Genomic DNA, 17,776 nt, shown 5'->3' with positions numbered 1-17,776 from the left:
ATCACCGTTTACGCATAGAATTAAAGGGGGAAAGCTTCCCAGGCATTTTACCCAGCCAACATTCACCATGTACAATGGAAGAATGGATCCCGTGGAGCATGTGAGCCACTTCATCCAGAGACTAGTTGTGCACTCCAAGAGTGAGCCTTTGATATGCAAGGTGTTCCAATCCAGTTTGGGGCCTGTGGCGATAAGGTGGTTTGACAGCTTGAAGGAAGGCTCTATCAACTCCTTTAAGGAGCTTACTCGGGCGTTTGAGGCTCGTTTTGTGACTTATAGCAAGGTTCCTCGGCCTTTGGACTCTTTGTTGTCCATAGCAATGCAGGAGGGGGAGATCTTGAAAACGTACTCTGACAGGTACTGGGAGATGTTCAATGAGATAAATGGGAACTTTGATGACGTAGCTATAAGGACCTTCAAGGTCGGCTTGCCTACCGAGTATGATCTGAAAAATCTTTGACTGGGAAACCGATCAGGAGTGTGTGTTGGCTCATGGATCGTATTGATGAGTATAAGCGGGTCAAAGAGGACTAGAAACAGGGAAGGGGAAGGCTAAGATGGTCCCTCAGGACAGAAGGGATCTTAGGTCGGACAGGTACAATAATAACCGACCTCGAAGAGATTTTGCGGGACATTCTAATCTACTGTTACTCAGGTAGTCAGTACCGTGTTCCGAGAGCCAATACACCAAATCCTAGAAAAAATCAAGAATGAGCCATACTTTCAATGGCCAAACAGGATGAGGGGAGACCCCGCAAAGCATAACTAAAGTTTTCATTGCCAATACCACCAGAAACGAGGGCACACTACCGAGAATTGCGGGACTTTGTGGAGCCACTTGGAGTAATTAGTTAAGGCAGGAAAGTTGAAGCAATTTCTACATCAGCTCAACAGATAGGGCAGTCAGGCAGGGCCAAGGGCTTAGAGGGACGCTTCCGCAAGACCACCTTTAGGTACAATCAGCATCATCCTGGCTACCTCGGGAAGAACTGGTTCTCAGCCATCCAGGGTGATGTCTGTAGCTCGGCCATCTGTAGATGACTTGTCCCTTAATCAAAAGAGGAGTAAAGTGGAGGCTCGGCCAGCTTTGAGCTTTGCCAATGAAGACAAAGTGGGAACCTTACAGCCACACGATGATGCCCTAGTAGTTACCCTCAGAATAGGAGGGTGTGATGTGAAGAGGGTGCTGGTAGATTAGGGCAGCGGCGCGGATATCATGTACCCTGACCTATTTAAGGGACTAAAGTTGAGAACCGAGGACTTGATGACAAGATTGTATTTTCAAAAGGCCAAATCCGACTACCCGTTCAGACAAGGACAAAGGTCGTGGAAGTGAACTTCATTATGGTAGATACCTATTCCCCCTACACTGCCATTGTGGCAAGGCCTTGGCTTCACGCTATGGGGGTCGTACCTTCCACCCTACACCTGAAGGTGAAATATATGTCTGGGGGACGAGTTGAGGAACTAGTGGGGAGCCAATCCATGGCCAAGCAATGCATGGTGGCCACAATTAGACATCGAATTGGGGGTGAGTCCTCGGCCTTCGCGACAAAGGACTTATAGTAATCAAGGGTGCCAGAGTTGTCTATAGGGACAGTGGCAGAAGGGGCTAAGCACGAGCAACTGGAAAAAGTTGTTATTGGCAACAACGAGGTGAAATTCTTCCAAGTCGGAGTTCAGCTGCCTCCTCAGGAGAAGGAAGAGCTAATAAATTTTCTTAGAAAAAATATTGATGTATTTGCCTGGAGTGCTTATAAGGCCCCTAGGGTGGATCCGGACTTCATTTGTCACCATTTAAACATCAATCCATCTGCCTTCCCCAAAAAGCAACCACCTCGGTGCTTATCTAAAGAACATTCTGATACTTTCAAGGAAGAAGTACTCAAGCCTAAGCGGGTTGTGGCCATAAAGGAGGTGTTTTACCCAGAATGGTTGGCCAACACAGTGGTGGTGAAGAAGAAAAGTGGGAAATGGCGAGTGTTTGTAGACTTCACGGATTTAAATATGGCTTGCCCAAAGGATCCTTTACCTCTGCGTCGGATAGATCAGCTGGTGGATGCAACTGCGGGCCATCCTCAGATGAGTTTCTTGAATGCTTTCCAGGGATATCACCAGATACCCTTGGATTTGGATGATCAGGAGAAGACTTCTTTCGTTACACCCACAAGGAATTATTATTACAAAATGATGCCCTTTGGGCTGAATAATGCAAGGTCTACTTATCAGAGAATGAAGACCAGGATGTTCGAACCACAACTGGGCAAGAACATCGAGGTCTACATAGATGATATGGTGGTAAAGAGTAAGGTGGATTTCGAGCACATAAATGATCTTGGAAATATTTTTGAGATACTGAGGAGACACAAATTGCGCCTCAATGCTGCTAAATGTTCTTTTGGAGTGGGCTTTGACGAGTTTATGGGTTATATGGTTACCCACAGCGGAATTGCAGCCTTCTCGGAATCCCAAAGAGGTCCAAAAGTTGACAGGAATGATTGTCGCTTTGAATCGATTCATTTCTCAATCAGCGGACAGGTGTAGGCTCTTCTTCTAGTTGTTGCATAAGTGGAAGGGATTCGAATGGACAGAAGAGTGTTCCTCGGCCTTCCAACAATTGAAGGAATATCTTTCTTGGCCACTCATTATGTCTAAACCCGAGTAGGATGAGGTTTTATTCGCTTACATTGCTGTATCCTCATATGCGGTGAGTCTAGTACTGATGCAGGATAAGAATGGGGTGCAGAGACTAGTTTATAATGTAAGCAAATCATTACCTGAGGCAGAGGTTCGCTATTTACTACTGGAAGGGGGCATCTTGGTAGTAGTGCATGCTACACGAAAGCTCCCACGTTACTTCCAGACTCATACTATTTTGGTTCTAACCCAACTCCCTTTTCGATCACTACTTCAGAAAGTTGATTACACTTAGAGGGTTGCAAAATGGGCAACGATCCTAGGAGCCTTCGATATAAAATACATGTCTCGCACCTCTGTAAAGGGCTAGGTCCTCGCCGACTTAGTGGCTGAGTTTGCTGAGCCTTTGTTTAAAGAAAATGGTGAAAGGCCAAGCATGAATGGAAAATTAATTGGGATGGTCTCCTTGCAAGAACCTTTACCTTGGAAGGTGTATGTTGACGGTGCAGCAAACCAAAAGGGATCAGGAGTGGGGCTGGTTGTAGTATCTCCTGAAAGGATCATCATTAAGAAATCCTTAAGGCTGGGCTTCTCGGTCACGAACAATGAGACCGAGTACGAGGCTTTGCTAGAGGGGATGGTTGTGGTTCAAAAAATGGAAGGAAGAGTAGTAGAGATGTTTTCATATTCGAGGTTGGTTGTAGGCCAAGTTAAGGGGGAACTGGAAGCTAGGGATGTGAGAATGCAAGAATACCTAAACCATGCTAGACACTTGCAATCAAGATTTGACTTTTATTCCTTACACCAAATCCCTAGAAGCAGAAATACGCATGCTGATTCTCTTGCCATTCTTGCAACCTTCTTGGCGCAGAGTCTACCTCAGGTCATCCTAGTCGAGGACCTATGTAACCCTACTGAGATGGAGAGGAAGAAGGTCTAGATTCATCGACTAAGGGTGGGACCTAGTTGGATGGATCCTATTGTCCTATTCCTTAAGGATGACATCTTGCCTAAGGAGAAGGGGGAGGCTGACATAGTGCAAAGAAAGGCTCTGTGATTTTGGTTGTCTAAGGACCAAAAGTTGTACAAGTGCTCTTTTTCTGAGCCGTATTTGCTATGCTTCCATCTTGAAGTAGTAGAGCCACTCCTAGAAGAGTTGCATGAGGGGATTTGTGGAAACTACACAAGAGGCAGATTCTTGTCCCACAGGGCTCTTATGGAAGGATATTAGTGGCCTAATATGCAAAGGGAAACACAAGAATACTTGAAGAAGTGTGACTAGTGTCAGAGATTTGCTCCCAACATTCATCAGCTAGACGGCGTTCCTAATCCTCTATCTAGTCCCTGGCCTTTTGCTTAGTGGGGCTTGGACATTGTGGGACCCTTCTCCAAACCAGGAAACAGGAGATGGCTTCTAGTTGGCATTGATTACTTCACCTAGTAGGTTGAAGCTGAGCCACTAGCAAACATTAGGGATGTGGATGCCAAGAGGTTTGTGTTGAAGAACATTGTCACTTGGTTTGGGATTCCTCATACCCTCATCTCAAACAACGGACTTCAGTTTGACAGTAAGGTTTTCAGAAGGTATTGCTGTGAATTGGGTATCACGAATAAGTATTCCACTCTGGCTTACCCCCAAGGGAATAGGCAAGCCAAGACTGTTAATAAGGTTATAGTGAATGGACTCAAGAAGAGGTTGGATGATGCAAATGGCAAATGGGTGGACGAGCTTCCACATATCCTCTAAACATATCGAACTACCCCTCGTAGGTCAATAGGGTAAACCCCCTTTTCAATGACCTATGGGGTCGAGGCTGTGATTCCTCTGGAGACTGGATTCCCAACACTGAGGACTAGCTTATTCGCTCCAAACAGCAATGACAACCTACTAGAAAAGAGCCTGGACCTAGTTGAGGAGCGGAGAGAAAACACCATGGTTCAATTAGCATATTACCAGTAGAAACTCAAACAAGGGTATAATTCCGATGTAAAGTTAAGACCATTGAACCTAGGGGACTTAGTATTGAGGAAGGTGGTGGGCACCACAAAATGTCCAACATGAGGGAAGTTAGGGCCCAATTGGGAAGGACTATACCGTATCACCTTGATAGCAATCATAGGAGCATACTTCCTAGAAGATCTAGACGAAAAAGTTATACTACAACCTTAGAATGTAAATAACCTGTGAATGTACTATTATTAATAAAAGGCAGCTTTGCCAAGTTTTCATTTATAACCTTATGTGTTGCAATAACTACTTGTGTGAGTATTAAACAAAACATTGGCCATGCTTGGCTCCTCGAATCACATGTCTTGAGTAAATTAATACTTCACGTTATTTCTCTAAGTGTTAAACAGAACCTTAGTTATGCCCAACCCCTCAGACCACATGCCTTGGGTAAATTAACACTCCATTATTTCTCTAAGTGTTAAATAGAACCTTGGTTATGCCTGACTCCTCAGACCACATGACTTGGGTAAATTAACACTCTCCATTATTTCTTAAAGTATTAAACAGAACCTTGGCCATGCCTGGCTCCTCGGACCACATGCCTTAGGTAAATTAATATTTCATATTATTTCTCTAAGTGTTAAATAGAACCTTGGCTATGCCTGGCTCTTCAGGCCACATGCCTTGGGTAAATTAATACTTTCCATTATTTCTCTAAGTATAAAAAAAATCTTGGCCATGTCTGACTCTTCGGACCACATGCCTTGAGTAAATTAATACTTCCCATTATTTCTCTAAGTGTTAAACAGAACTTTGGCCACGCCTAACTTCTCGGACCACATGTCTTGGGTAAATTAATACTTCACATTATTTCTCTAAGTGTTTTGTTTCTCTTTAAAGACTTAGACGTCCCTGTTGATTACACAATTTTCAGTACAAACACAGTCTTTTTTTTTTCCCCCCTCTTATTTTTTATATGGGAGCAATGCATTTAAGTTAACAACCATTCATTGACATTAAGATTTTGTTAAGATATGGGTGTTCACCCTTAGAAGCATCATCAATTTGAAATCTTTGCAAAAGGTAAAACGGTAACTACAACCGACCAAAGACAAATATTGCAAGAAAAACAAAAGTCCACAAGAGCTAAAGTTAATGTCTTTTCATTCAACAAAAAGAAGAAGTACATCTTGAACATGGCAAATTGCCATAACAAAGGAAAATGACATACAAAAAATATATATATATATACACACACACACACATAGCCATAAGCAAAAGAAAGGAGCGTAAACTGTGCCTTCGCTGGAGGGGGATCAACCTTGCTGCCCGGCTGGGAGATAGGAAGGTTGGTGGCCTTGGGATCAGCTCCCTTGGGTTTTGGGATCAGCCTCCTTGGCCTTGAGAGCGGCATCCTTGACCTTAAGGGTGGCCTCTAAACCCTTGGCCTCTGGCGGGAGCTTGACCTCCTTGCCTTTGCCCTTGCCCTTGCCCTTATCCTTAGCCACATCAGCTTCTTGGCCTTGGTCACTAGCTTTGCCAAGCCCTTTAGGAACCTCAATAGGAGGAAGAGGACCCTGGGTGGTAGAGGGTTGCTCGGAGAAGGTTGGGGCAAGGGTAGTAGGAGGAAGGAGTGCAGTTGGAACCTCACGGATATCTGCAGGGTAGAAGATGTTCTTAGCCTTCCTCTACTCCGAGGTGGCAGGGACTTCTACCAGGTTGAGGGCCTCCATCCATACCTCTTGACAGTAGTCCCTACAGACCTCGGCCAGCTCGTCTGCCAGGCGGACTTCGGTCTCTTGCACCCCAAGGTCATAGGATGCCTACTTTGAAGCCTCCGCCACTTCCTCGGTCATTCGAGCAGCGTCCTTGGCTCTTTGTAGCTCTGCCTTTAGCTTCAGGACCTGTTGTTTCGCTGTGGCCAGCTCTATTTCAGTATGATGGAGTTTTTTGCGTTGATCCTCAGCCTGGGCTTGGACATTCTTTAGACTGACTTCAGCACTCTTCCGCACCCTCTCCTCCATGGTTAGCTTTGTGGTAAGCTCTTGGTTCTTCTGCTCAGCGGCTCTCAAGGCTTTGATGGTCTCGGCACGGAGGTTGGTCTCAACCCTAGCCTTATTCCTGGCATTCTTGACCCACTCATTGGCCATAAAAACCTCTTGGATAGCTTGCATAGAAACAACAGAGGAGTATGTTTAAAAAAAAAGAAAAAGAAAAGAAAAGAAAAGAAAACGCCCTTAGTGAGGCATGTCTAGGAACTTACCAAAGCAAGGTCCCTCTTTAGGGACAGGAAGAGGTCTGGCTTTTGCATGTGCTTTAGCGCATCCATATCCCTCAGTAGTAGTAGGGGCTTCTCCAGGGCTTCAGCTAAATAGTGGGCATGCTTTTTCTAGAACTCCCTAATGCTGGAGTTCCATGGTATGACAGCCCCATCCAGCTCCACCCGAGGGTCCCAAGTTGGGGTCTGAAGGTGCACCTTGGTTGTGGTCTAGTCCTTCCTGCGCTCCACCGAGGAGGCCCGCCCTTGGCCCTTGGCCATCTTTTGCTACTTTGGCTCCTTTTGGCGGACCATCTCCCCCTTCTCGGCTACCTCCTTCTCCTTCCTTTTCTTCTTCAGGTTGGGAATGGGGAGCAGGTTAACTGTAGGAGAAGGAGGGGGGGCTGGGAGAGCAAGAAGAGGTTGGGACCCCGAAGCGTCCTTGGGTGTCGGCCCCTTGCCCCTATCCGTAAGGAGATCTCACAAGCCCCTCTTCCTACTCAGGGCCATTTCTTCTTCTTCGTCCTCTAAACTATCGTCTATACATGCAACTATGAGGCCGAAGGTACATACACCTGAAATTCTATCAAGCTCACCTTTCGAGTCTAAGAACTTGATGATAGAATCTTCTCGCTCCTCCCTCTCCTCCTCGAGATGAAACTGGTCAATCTCTGCCTCAAGTGACAAGGAAGCTATCTCTTCTTGTGGGACTGCTGTTTCGCAGGGAGTGCGATGAGAGGGCAACTCAATCGGCACGATATTGTCTCAGGCTAAAAAACTTGGCACCAAGACGTCTATCAGAGCTAGCCGAGGATCGCCTGCCCTGATTACGTGGCCCATGTCCTGAAACTTGTCAGATAAAGGCTCGAAGTCGAGGATGAGATGGACAACTCTCAATTGTCTATCTTCGCTCATAAATACCTCGGACCTTAGTAATTTGTTGAGGTCTACAATGTTGACAAGGTTAAGGTTGGGCACTACATGCCTTTTATCTACAAAAACAACTGAGAACAAAACCACGGTCAGAACAATGAAACCCATCATCAGAAAGAAACAAATACTAAAGGAAAAGAAAGGGTAGTAAAACTAAGAAACCAATGCCCGTGTAAAAAAAAAAAAAAAAAAAAACCTAAGGTACTTCACCTGGCTCTCCCTCCCGAACTGGGCAGTGAAGATTGTCGTGCTATTCACTCAAGACTATCAAAAAATCATCCTTCATGCCCTTATTGGATTTGGGGAGGCACAAGACGAGCCTGACAACCGAGGATCTAGACTTAGGGTAATACCCTGCGTCTCTGAGCAGGTTGCACTCGTACATCTAAATGACATCATGCCAGGTGAGGTTTAGCCCTATTTGTTTGTTGAGAGTGTCCACACTACCCAAGATCCTAAACAGGTTAGGCGCGCATGGGTGGGGGCACAGCCTATGAGCGATCAGATAATCCCTAGTTACTCTGCCCATGGGAAGCGTCATTCTCCCTTCTATGAAGGCAATCATAGGAATGACGACCTCCCCTTCTCCTCTGTGGGTAAGCCACTGACCCGAAGCACAGTATCGTAGGGATACCCCTTAAAGGTTGCTTCCGGAACTTCTTAAAGGTTAAATTTTTTTTTTTAAAGATCTAGAAGATGTAGAAATTTGGAAAGCCTTGAAGGATTGAGAGTTTGGGAAGTCTGGAGAGCTCGAAGATTTGTAAAGTGAGGAAAATGATTCCCTTAAGTGCCTTATATAGGGGGCGGAATTGGGTGGGAGTTATCCCACCTAAAATTTGAGGAGAAACACCAGTCGTAGGATCTCCATCTCACCATAGGATGTGGGGAACAAAGCGCTGCCTGGAGCATTTAATGAGACATTGCGAACTCCAAAGTGCCAGAACGGTTGTGAGACACGCGAAGTGACGCTTTCACATGTGGAAATCAAAGAAACATGCGGAATTAGTATTCCAAAGTCAAAACCCCATTTTTCTCCTTAGATAAGAGGAAAAAACCGGAGTTTTGAGGGGCTATTGTGGGGCATAAGAATTTAAATAAGGTACCTGTGCCACGTGTCGTATCCATGGCCGAGGAGTCCATTATCGTGCCGAGGAGGCCACACGTTCGAACAATAAGGCCACATCAGTGGCACATTGCTAGGGGAGGTCCTACTGTTGAGAAAAAGATTCAGAGAGGGGGTTAGCCCTGACATGACTAAAGGGATGGTGGCTGCCCCCACATTTAATGCATCCCACCAAACCTCCTGGCTGTATTTAAGCAGAGAAGACCCTTAAACAGTGCTGCCTTGGCCGCCGCAACTCATTAGGGGTTCGGGAAGGCGTTTGATGGGACAAGCACTCAAGTGGTGGACTGGTCGATCAACAAATGGAGGGCTAAGATCGCCTGAAAAGAGCTATATAATGTGAGAGACCCTCCAAGGAAGAGGGGGGCTAAAAATCTGTAGAGAAAACACTGTAGCATTAAGAACAGCAACTGCAATCAAATCTAAGAGAAATATATTCAAGAACTACTCTTCTTAGACATTGCCGAGGAAGAATTTCTGTGCACTACATTTGTCTATTCATTGTTTTTCCTTGCTCTCTTACCATCTTTAGCTCATTGAGGGCGTTGTCCACTTCATTGAAGCCTAGCTTTTTAGCCCACTCTCTACAAATTTATTATATTGGGTTCTTTGGCCCTTGATCCATTCATCTTTTGGACCTAAGAACCAAAGCCCGGCCCCTACACATACATACAAATACATAAAGTCTAACAATTTCCTTTTCAAATTTTCTTATTTTGAAATATTTGCATGATAGTTTCATTATCATTGTTTCAAGTTACATCTTTTTCAAAATTTTAGTGTCATAAAAATTTTCTTGGGCTTTCTCTTCTGTTTGTAGGGACCTTCTTCTTCTTTTTTCTAAGAAAATTTTTGTCTGTAAAGACCTAATATATTGTTAAGGGGAACAAAGTTTAAGAAAAAGTTTGGTTCTCACTAAACAAATTAACATTGCTACATATTTTGAAAATGACAAAGTTTAGTTACAAAATTGGTTGTAACCTAAGGAGATAACCTTATTTATTATCATCAACATTTTTATATATTTTAAAAATCTAACAGCTGGATTGCATATTCTTTACGCTCTTAATACACATGTCAAATTTTGTGTCAATCAGGTATTATTTACTATATGATCTGTAAGATTATATTTTATACATAATTTTGAACTACAAAAACTTACAATTTAAGCAATTTATTAATGACATAGCTATTGATCTTTAATTTTTTTTAGAAATTTTGCAAGCTTGGAAGATATAACAAGAAAATGTAATCCAATAGTAGATTTGTCAAAATTCACCTCCAATAAACAAATATTAAGTAAAGTTATAGCCTTACGCTACAACCACTTTTGTAGCTAAACTTTGTCTTTTTCAAAGTCTAAATGTTGAATTGCATTTCGTGTCAATCAGATGTTATTTAATTTTTGATTCATAAACTTATTATTTATTTATAATTTTAGACTACAAAAACTTGAAATTTAAAATTTTGATTGATGATATAGCTATTGATATTTGATTTTCTTGAAATTTTGCAAGTATGAAAGATATAAAAAGAAAATGCTATCCAATGATGGATTTGTCAAAATTCACATAAAAAAATGAGTGGAGTTGTAGCCTTAGTTTACAATCAAGTTTATTGTCAAATTTTTTCCAAAGTCTAATTATGTTGAGCCTAAAAAAATTTAGGGTGATCCCAAATATTTTTTAAGGATAAAAAAACCAAAAATTTATAAGATTTATATATAATAATTTTTTTTTCCAAGTTAGGGTGGTCATGACCACCGTAAACTCAACGTGAAGCCGCTAGTGCTATGGATTGAGCACTTCTGTCCTAAACTAGGAATTAACCATCCCATGTCCAAACAGATTCTATACTTTACCCCCTTTTAACCTAACAATTCGACTTAAAATGAAAATTTTCAATTATTAATCATGGTAACTTATCACTAACCACCGCACACCCTTAGTGCGATGGTTACTCCACAAGTATAAATGTTTGTGGAGTGTGGGGAGCAAGGGCCGGGGTTCAAGTCTCTAGGAGGGAGTTTCGCACATATATACACTTAGATTAGGTTAGAGTAGAATTTCTATCTTGTAAAAAAAATAATAATAAAATAAATAAAAAATAAATAAAACTTATCACTAGGAAAGTGACACTAAAAGCACTGATTGGTGCCTCAAGATCATGGATATGAAATGCTGGCCTATCCATTCATCCATATTCAGCGGTTCATGTAACATGCACACTATATGCCACAATGCCATGAACAACCAAGCTTTCTTGATTTATGTGACATAAATTACTATATATTAAATCTATCTATCTCTCATATATATATTTGTGTTTACCATCCAGGATTCAGCTACAATAAAGTGCGAAAGGAAAATAATTTGATTTTTGGCACCTTTATTGTAGTGGGTTTTTAGTGTTTTGTGTGCTAAAATGCATTTTAGCATCTTTGTCATGAATCCTCTAAAAAAATAATAAAAGAAAGGGATTAGGTCCTAATAATGGGGGACAAATTTGATATCAAGGTAAGAAAAATACAAAAGAAAGTGTTTGTCTAATTTTGGCCGGTATGCATTTACCGGCCGAAATTTGATATATTTTTCGGTACAGTCAAAATGAGTCTGATACAGCCGGTATATGAACCGGTACGAAACATTAGTATTATGTATTGATCTATCTATTGGAACTATAAAAACCAGCTATACCGGCTGGTATGGTATGAAATTGTCATCCTTGACCTCTATACATGGTTTTTGCAATGAAGACTTCAACTCTTTTAATTACCTTAGCAACAACCACAGCAAAATTATTGAATAAACTTTACTTTAAAGTTGCACCATGTATTGCAAATGCACATACACCGATATACATATTTTAAAAAGATAGTGCCGTAATTTGTGGAAGTTGAACATCTCCAAACCAATGCTTCTTGTACTTGCAAGAGTTATGGTAGGAAAAGCACTTGCATAGTTGCATGGGGATTTACATATTGAGACAAAGGCAAATGCAAGGTATTGATTTGTGATTATTCTTCTTAACCTCTAAAGATCATGATTTTAATATATACACTAAAACTTTTGATATCTAGTTATACAAGTGTGGTACTAAAGTTTAGTGTTCTCGTGTAACACGTGCATTTCATGAATCAATAATTGGAGCAAGAAGAATTTATACTCTAGATGTCTCAATTAGAAATATTAAGAAGTGCAATCCAATTGAGCTACAAGCTAGGCTCTTGCAATAGTGATATACTTAATTGCTCAATGGTCAGTACCTGGTACCACAAGTTTAGCAAGCAAACATCGTGGGCTTCTTGAAAAAAAGTCTATCTCAGAGAGAGAATTGAATCTTCCAATCTGATTTGTTAAACAAGCTCTACAGTGTAGATAATTTGAATGAGATAAAGATGAAGAATTATGGATTTACAAACCCGATTGAAGGCTTACTGCGTTACATTCAAGCCCTACACTGTTAGTCTTCATTCTAGAGGTACCATACAAATCTGGTAAATCACTAATCCAATTTTACACATCTCTATGTACAAAGTGCTTGAGTGTTTAGGAGGAAAAATGGTTCGAGATGGAGGGTTAGCAGCATATTACAACTATCACAAAAAAAAAAAAAAAAAAAGAATAATAATAATCCTTAGAAATTGTTCCTCTTGAACCTTGGCATTTATAAATGTATCTATCACAAGTGCATGCCTCTTGAAATTTACGGCGTACTAATTATAAGAGTGGATAATCTGAACTTAATTTTGATAATTTTCTTGCATATATGTAAGGTGATTTAATATTATTTTCAAGTAAAATTTAGCATTTAACATATATAAAAGGACTGCAATTATGTTACGTAAGGCACATTTTTAAAGCATTACCCTATATTTTGATTCCTTACCAAAACTAATTAAATTGTATGCCATTAAATTTTTTATTTCAGCCAAAAAAAAAAAAAAAAAAAATTCTAGTTCTTGCAACCATATCAATATAATTTCTATTGTTTACCTGTTACAAAATTATATATAATTATAATATCAATGGGTCATTCAAATCTCTAAAACAAATGGGGTCAATTTTTATAACAAAGAAAAGGGCCATTTGAAGTTATTCATGCTAGAATACGTTAAATATGCTCCACCTTTCTTATTATTTTAGTTAATTTTATTTTTTTATGAAAGGAAGTGGTGTTTCATCCTTTAGCCAAACTATTTTACTTCTTGTCTAAAAGACACTCAGAAATGATCATAGATCTATAGTGTGGTAGGTGGAACTTGGTATCTCATGTGCTTTACTTTAGTGTATGATATTATTAGATTTAGGGTCTGTTTGGATACCGCTTATTACTGAAAACTGAAAACACTGTAATAAAATAATTTTTAAATGTGTGAATAATGTTGTGGGACCTAGTTTTAAAGTTATTTTTATTGAAAAAAGTAGTTTGTGGGTCTCGTGAATAGTGCACGGGACCCACTATTTTTAAATGCAGACGCAGACATGCACTAAATAATCTGTATCCAAACTCCACCTTAGTGTCCATTTGGCTGGAAACTAATTTTTTTTTTTTTTTTGTCTCATCTTTTATCAAATAAACAACAAAATTATTTTTATTTATTTAATAAATTGACTTTTATCTTATTGTCTCACCTTTAGCAAATAAGTTACCCAAATTATAGGATGTAGAACGGACACTTAAGTGTCAATGGTGTATTGTAACATTCTTAACTCACACAAAAGATCACGAGTCTTGTAGTTTTTTAAGATTATTCCAATCTTTTCTATAGAAAGAATAAGGGGTTCAACCCTCTCCTCCGAATTGTACGTAGTAACTAGTAAGGAAAAAAAAAAATGAAGGAAAACAAAGAGGAAAAGAAGAAATCTGTGTCTGGAGTTTATTTTATCAAATAAATCGTGCTAAAATTAGACATTTATTATAGTGAAGTGTGAAACCACACCTAATACAAGGCTCTCGTATATAGAGTCCCACCAAACACAATCACTAATTTATTCAAAATATTTTGAAATTAACCAAGAACCCAAGTACCATAAAAAAGCAGTAAAATCCTTTATCAAGATGGCTTTAGATGCTTAGACTAGAGGCACATTTCGACCAACTTGTTCCCAATAACGTAAGTAGTATAGGCATTGTGGATTGTATACTTGATCTGTTCTTGTGAGAACGATCTAGCAGTCCAGTCAGGGCATTCACCAATTGGTTCCTTTATATCCATTCCAACTTCACCGGCCAACTCTGCTAATCCATACTTCTCAATGTTGGCTTTCTTCAAAATCCTTGAAGCAAAATAATTGACTTCAACGCCTGAGCTACATTCTAAACCATATCGATAAAATAGAATATTATTAACCTTTTCTTCAAATTTTGTACTCAGAAAGCAAATAGTCTCATCAGCCAGAAATTTCTTGAGAGTTGACGGAGTTGAGCATAAGTGGCATAATTGGATGATCAAGCAACGAGTCCCAACAAAAATTAGCAGCATTTGGACTACATATGAGTTAGTGGTTTTGATACTCTTAACGTCGAGTCCAACAACACGGTTTGGTAAAGTTTGTAATGTAGACTCTAACTCATCTATCTTAGCACTAACCACATAAAAATCATCGGCAACAGTTACCTTAACCTTTGCACCATTTATTTCGATTTCATAGTCAGCGATTTTTGAGAGGAGAGACGCTGGTATTCTGTTGTTTATCATGTTGAAATAATTCAAACTGCCATAAAGAAGGCTCATAAGAAATGCCTTTGCACATGGGGATGTTTATATATATATAGTCCGAGTCGGAGATGAATTTGCTTGGAATTAATTGCTTCATGTCTAGGTGAATTTGATGGAGTTCTTTTTACATAGAGTTGAGTGATAAAATGAATCCAGACCATGTTAACATAATTTCCCATTGGGAAATGGAGAGCCTTGATTAACTAAGGCAATGGAAAATCAAAAGTTGCGTTTCTGTTTGTTGCTATATAGGATCAAACGTTGCAGTTTTAGAATATACTCAAATGAATAAAACGTTTCTCTGAACAACAGCAATTCTTTGAGAAAAGAACTCCAAACAATCCACGTAAACTGAGATAACCAAAACACGCGGAGTTATGTAGCTAAAAAGAAAAATTAAATAAACTTGGACTTGATTCCCAAATAACTCGGCCCATTTCAATTTGTGCTTAATATTGCTGAATATATATAGTTGTTAAACATACCGATCGAGTAACAACTTTAAATTTGATACAGATATATTGGCTTGAACTGTTTATTAATTCACTGCTGGTTAGGGAATATGATGATATTCACGTTTGTTCAAACGCTGAAACTAATGAGGTACTATTGGCTTGCAAAATATTGTATGGAAAAGTATAATGTTTGGGCCAAGTGTATTGCATAACGAGTCAATACAACAACTATACGGTAGATTGCAATTTATTTATTTATTTGTTAAAGTGATAAATAGCACTTAAAACATATTATTTATATAATATTTAAAAGTTGAAGTGTAACACTTATTATTATTATCATATTTTTGTTGAGTCACATCAACAACGACCATGTCATCATTGAATTTATATAATAATAATCTATATATAAAATAATAGGTGAAGCAGAGAGAAACTCAAATTGCAATTCCAAATTAGAACTCTAATTTTGTGCCATGTGTCTACATCTATGTGGCGATCAGTTCATAATTATCCTTCCAATTGTTCAATTAGAATTTGAAATTGAAGTTGAATTTTGCTCCATCTAGCTAAATGTATGTGGACCCATTCTTATTAAAACCACTTCTATGTATCGGGTAAAGTGCATTACTGTGCTAATTAAGTTTTTTCTTGATTTTGTAGTCAAACGTGAAAACCAAAGAGACTATTTTATACCCAATCAACCTACAGCTAAACCAATAAAAAAAAAAACCCCAATCCTCTCTCTCTCCCAGCAACATTTGCATTTGAAAACAAACGCAAAATTGCCATTGTTTTTTGCCATGGAAAATGCAGAATTCCAAAGCTTCCAACTTCTTCTAAAGGGAAGCAAGACAACCAAGTTTCAAACAATCTCCTCTTTCACAGGTACTTCTCTTTACTTTCGCTCTCTCTTGATCTCCTCTTTCACAGTAAGTGTTGCTGTTCGCAAATGGGAATTTGTCGGGGGGGGGGGGGGGGGGGGCTTTCTTTCGGTATCAGGATAACTTTAGAATTTAGAGATTTCAAAGATTGATTCAGGAAATTGTATTAATTAAGATTTATTATTATTATTATTATTATTATTATTATAAGTTTAGGATTTCAAGTTTGGAAAAGATAAAATTTTTGCAATTTTGGTCTCTCGCAAAGAGCCTTTGACTGTCTTAATTAAATTCAAGGTAATATTAAGCTTTACTTTTCAAAAATATTTCTAGATATTGTTTGGAGCTGTGTGCGGTGGAGAAGATGGTCCCATGGCGGAGGGTTCTTGGAAGCAAGAAGACAATCCCTAGAGAGTCCTCGAATTCTAAAGCGGCATTGGTGGCATAGATGTTTACCAACAAAATTTTGGTAACCGTCCCTATTAGCTTTTCCTTTTCCTCTTTTTCACTAGAAAATATTACTTCTGCCTTTTATTTTTCTTTCAAAAGTACAACTTATCAACATAATAAGCACCTAAAATACTGTAATTGCATTTTTTGTATTTTTGTAGCGTTTTGACATAAAATCTTCTTCCCAATTGGATTTAGTTTGTTTGTTTGTTTGTTTTTATTTTTTTTATTTTTTTTTTATCTTTGATTTTGTCTGTTTTCTAGCTTCAATTTGCATTTGGATTTGTGTATTATATCCGGTGAGGAAAGAAATTTTACATTTTTGGTGGTAATGAAGCGGTGGTGTTTTGGTTTTTACAGATACAGGAACCAATCCAAGGGGCCAAAAATTCTATCTTTGGCATAGATTTCCTTTTTTTTTTTTTCTTTTTTTTCTTCCCCTCTGATTCCAATGTTATGCTGTTTCAATTGGTTTTAATTAAGGTGGTGGTGTTGTCATTGAGGTATTGAGAAATGAGAGCCAACTGAATTTGGTATGAGAACATAACAGTAACTTTTGAAATAGCTTTATTCTTGGTGTTGTGCTAGAATGCCATTAGCAGCAATCTAAAGTGGCTATGCTCATATTTGGCTCTTTAGATACAAAGAAGTGTGGAAGATCAATTTGTTTTGGTTACAAACTATGCAAGTGAGCACAACTTATGAAGTAGCAATCTAAGGGGCCTATCTGATTGAGTGTTTTTTTTTTTTTTTTTTTTTTTCATTTGATAAATGAATTGAAAGGTTATAGGTTTGGGGTTTTATTTAATCGCCAAAGCAGCCTAAGGCCAAATCTAATGTCATAGGACTACTCTAAGTCGAATAATTGATTGTAGAACAGTCTCAACATTGTGTGGGTTCCTTTTTTTTTTCTTTTTATTATTATTATTATTATTATTATTATTTATTATATATTTTATTGTAGTATTTTGAGTTACCACTTTTATTGTAATGCTTTGAGCTATGGTAATGGGCCATATATATTTGAATTGGGTTTATGACTATATGGTTTTGAAGTTTAAGAGAATTGGAGATTTAGTTTAGCTTGCTTAGGTGTGCGTGGCTCATTCCTTTCATGAAAAGAGACTAATTTTTGTAAGACCTATTACTTTTAATGTTGTCTACATTTCTCTTTCTTTCCTACTTTCACAACTACAAGTTTTTAGCTTGCAATTGTTATGGTTTATGATTGTATTGTTATGGTTTATGATTGTTGAGTACTCCTACCATGAGTACACTGAACTCTATGATAAGTGAATCATTTGATTTATCTTTTTTTACTCCCATGTGTTGATAAGATATGTTTAATGTATTGCTATAGCCTC

General features: G+C 39.0%; 2 protein-coding genes across 2 annotated transcripts in view; both read right to left on the bottom strand.

Annotated features, from left to right (window-relative positions):
* Window positions 1-17,776, bottom strand: part of LOC126716769 (uncharacterized) — a 77,571-nt gene that overhangs the window by 25,896 nt on the left and 33,899 nt on the right. The gene's annotated exons all lie outside the window — the stretch shown is intronic.
* Window positions 1-17,776, bottom strand: part of LOC126716772 (uncharacterized) — a 55,334-nt gene that overhangs the window by 4,562 nt on the left and 32,996 nt on the right. The window lies entirely within an intron of this gene.

The sequence above is a fragment of the Quercus robur genome, chromosome 3 (assembly GCF_932294415.1).
Source record: "Quercus robur chromosome 3, dhQueRobu3.1, whole genome shotgun sequence".
In the NCBI taxonomy this organism is placed as follows: domain Eukaryota; kingdom Viridiplantae; phylum Streptophyta; class Magnoliopsida; order Fagales; family Fagaceae; genus Quercus; species Quercus robur.
The sequence above is the reverse complement of the archived record's forward strand: the minus strand, read 5'-3'. Positions and strand labels throughout refer to the sequence as shown.